At 42.4% G+C, this 3,713-nt stretch overlaps 1 pseudogene across 1 annotated transcript; it reads right to left on the bottom strand.

Annotated features, from left to right (window-relative positions):
- Nucleotides 1–926: 926 nt before the first annotated feature.
- Nucleotides 927–2,434, bottom strand: LOC111548016 (annotated as a pseudogene). The gene has a single exon (XR_002733294.2). The product of XR_002733294.2 is annotated as an alpha-enolase pseudogene (transcript).
- Nucleotides 2,435–3,713: the final 1,279 nt, after the last annotated feature.

The raw sequence follows: 3,713 nt of genomic DNA, 5'->3' as shown, positions 1-3,713 counted from the left end.
TCCACCATGATTTTCAGTTTCCTGAGACCTCCCCAGCCATGCGAAATTGTGAGTCAATTAAACCTCTTTTCTGTAAATTACCCAGTCTCAGGTATTTCTTCATAGCAGCAGGAGAATGAACTAATACAGAGTCTGACAACATTTTCTGCCCAATCTACAAATCAAAAAATATGGCAACAATTGCTTATAAATGACTGTGACATATGTAAATTATGTAAAGAGGTCCTGATAGATACATCATGTGTGGCAGAGACTGAATAACAGTTTACTAAATCATTTCTCTTTTTGCATATTTAGAAAGCTAGGATACATTTTCCAGTTTCCTTTGCATTTGTGTATCATCTGACTAATTTCTAACCGATTAAATGTGGATAAAATAATGTATATAACTTGTAGCATTGGCCAAATGAGCACACACTCTCTTTTCCTTAATTTACCAATAGGAGATGACACCAAGAAAGGCCTTGGAGAACATGAGTTAAACAAGTCTCCCTCAGCCTGGGTCCCTGAATGTTTGCTCCCTCTAATTTTGTGTGGAGCAGAATCCACCCTCTATGACCACCATCTCTTACTGACCTTTATATGAAAAAGAGAGAAATAATTATTATATTAAGTCACTGAGATCTCAGGGTTATTCTGTTTATAGTATCTAGCACTACTTTAATGACAAAGAGGATATGGGGTTGTTTGAACAACACAGTAGCCTTGCTAAATTTAATTAAATTTCTTTTAATTTTTTTTTTTTTTTTTTTTTCTCTCATGGGTCACTGAGGCTTTTTATTTTAAGCACAAAATCACCGGGCATCTTGCCTGTGGCCACCCCAGAGATGACACGAGGCTCACATGACTCCAGACACTTGGTGGAAAGTAAGGCAAGAAAAACAGTGATTTGGGCCAATTACACGACGGCAAAGCTAGAGCTGCCTAACAGGGCTCCCGGGAGCTTGGTTCTGCAGAAGTTCCAAGGAAGTGACAGGGACTCCACGGCAGTGGGTGAGGGGCCTAACTAGCAGGGACCCCTGCAAGCGTTGGTCGGGACCTCGAGCTGCCTGAGCTGACACAAGGGGAGGGGTCTATTTAGCGAACAGGAGACCGAAGAGCTTTCCTGCCCACAGCTTACTTGGCCAGGGGGTTTCTGAAGTTCCTGCCGGCAAACTTAGCCTTGCTGCCCAGCTCCTCTTCAGTTCTGAGGAGCTGGTTGTACTTGGCCAAGCGCTCAGATCGGCAAGGGGCACCAGTCTTGATCTGCCCGGTGCACAGCCCCACAACCAGGTCAGCCATGAAGGTATCTTCAGTCTCCCCAGATCGATGAGACACCATGACACCCCAACCATTGGCCTGGGCCAACTTGCACGCCTGAAGGGACTCGGTCACGGAGCCAATCTGGTTGACTTTGAGCAGGAGGCAGTTGCAGGACTTCTCGTTCACGGCCTTGGCAATCCTCTTTGGGTTGGTCACTGTGAGATCATCCCCAACTATCTGGATTCCTGCACTGGCCGTGAACTTCTGCCAAGCTCCCCAGTCATCCTGGTCAAAGGGATCTTCCATAGACACCACTGGGTAGTCCTTGATGAAGGACTTGTACAGGTCAGCCAGCTGATCAGGTGAGATGTACCTGCTGGGGTCATTGGGAGACTTGAAGTCCAGGTCATACTTCCCAGACCTGAAGAACTGGGAGGCCGCTACGTCCATGCCAATGACCACCTTATCAGTGTAGCCAGTTTTCCCAATAGCAGTCTTCAGCAGCTCCAGGCCTTCTTTATTCTCCAGGATGTTGGGAGCAAACCCGCCTTCATCCCCCACATTGGTGGCATCTTTCCTGTATTTCTCCTTGATGACATTCTTCAGGTTGTGGTAAACCTCCGCTCCAATGTGCATGGCTTCCCTGAAGTTTGCTGCACCGACTGGGAAGATCATGAACTCCTGCGTGGCCAGCTTGTTACCGGCATGAGAACCGCCATTGATGACATTGAAAGCCGGGGCTGGCAGGATGACTTCAGAGTTGCCAGCCAAGTCAGCAATGTGGCGGTACAGGGGGACCCCCCTTCTCAACAGCATCAGCTTTACAGACGGCGAGGGACACCCCCAGAATGGCGTTCACACCAAACTTAGATTTATTTTCTGTTCCATCCATCTCGATCATCAGTTTGTCTATCTTCTCTTGTTCTGTGACGTTCAGTTTCTTGCTAACCAGGGCAGGCGCAATAGTTTTATTGATGTGCTCAACAGCCTTTGAGACACCCTTCCCCATATAGCGAGTCTAATCATTGTCCCGGAGCTCTAGGGCCTCATAGATACCAGTTAAAGCACCACTGGGCACAGCAGCTCTGAAAAGACCTTTTGAAGTGAAGAGATCAACTTCAACAGTCGGATTCCCACGAGAGTCAAAGATCTCCCTGGCATGGACCTTGAGAATAGACATGCTGAATTTCTAGCTGCTGGGTCTCCTGGCCTAGGAGAGGAAGCGGCGGGTGCAGCAGACACTGAGGTGAGTGTGAAGCCGGCGAGGTCTGTGGGGTCTGCGAAATTTCTTTTAAATTTTACCACATATTTTAATTTTTTTTTATCATGCTTCATATCTCCGTTTACTTATTTTTCATATATTTGGAGAGGGAATGAGAAAAAAAGCAATGCATGTAGAGTAAGAAATCCTGCCTTTTGATCTGAACTACTTACTAGCTGTGATTTTCAGTATGTGACTTTCACTTAACTGTCTGTCCCTGAATCATCTTTGACAGCTTGATTCCCTTTTCTAAAACACCCTAACCTCCCCACCCCCCACCACCTTCACACACACACGTCACCCACACACACATCCCTAATGCATCCATTATGCTCTTTTTGGACCTTTGACTCAGACCACATCTCCTGGGTCATAAAACAAACCATGACAAATTCAAAAGAATGTAAGTAATGTGGAATGTGACCTTTGAACATAATGGAGTCAAACAAAACATGAAAAAATGAAGGTCAACAGGAAAATCTCCAAACATGCAGAAATCAAACAACATACATCTAAATGATTCATTGGTCAAAGAGAAATTGTCAAAGGAAATTTTTAATACATAACATTGAATAAAAATGAAAATACACCATATCAAAGTATGTGAGATGCAGCTAAGCCAGTACTGAGAGAGCTATTTATAGCACTAAATACATACATTAAAAACAAATAAAGGTCACAGTTTAATAATTAAGTTTTACTTCAAAAAACTAGAAAAGAAAGAGCAATGTAAAGCTGAAACGAGCAGTGGAAAAGAAATTTTATAAATAAGAGCAGAAATAAATATAATTGAAAATAGGTAAAACTAGAGGTAATCAATAAAACTAAGAGCTGGTTCTTTAAAAAGGATTAAAAAATTGATAAACCAGTAGCAAGACTGACAAAATAAAAAAAGGGAAGATTCAAATTACCAATATTAAAAACAAAATGAGTGATGTCACTACCAATCTTGCAGCTATTAAATGAATAATATGGGAATACCATGAATGACACTATGCTCATAAATTTGGCTACTTAGAAGAAATGAACTAATTCGTTGAAAACCACAAATTACTAAAACTCAACCAACATGAAATATATAATCTGACAAGTTTTATAAACATTAGATAATAAATTGAATTTGTAATTAAAAACCTCTCAAGAAAGTAACTTTCATTCGAGATGGTTTCACTAGAGATTCTATCAAACATTTAGAGAAAAATTAACACCA

This window comes from Piliocolobus tephrosceles, chromosome 3 (genome assembly GCF_002776525.5).
Source record: "Piliocolobus tephrosceles isolate RC106 chromosome 3, ASM277652v3, whole genome shotgun sequence".
Lineage (NCBI taxonomy): Eukaryota > Metazoa > Chordata > Mammalia > Primates > Cercopithecidae > Piliocolobus > Piliocolobus tephrosceles.
The sequence above is the reverse complement of the archived record's forward strand: the minus strand, read 5'-3'. Positions and strand labels throughout refer to the sequence as shown.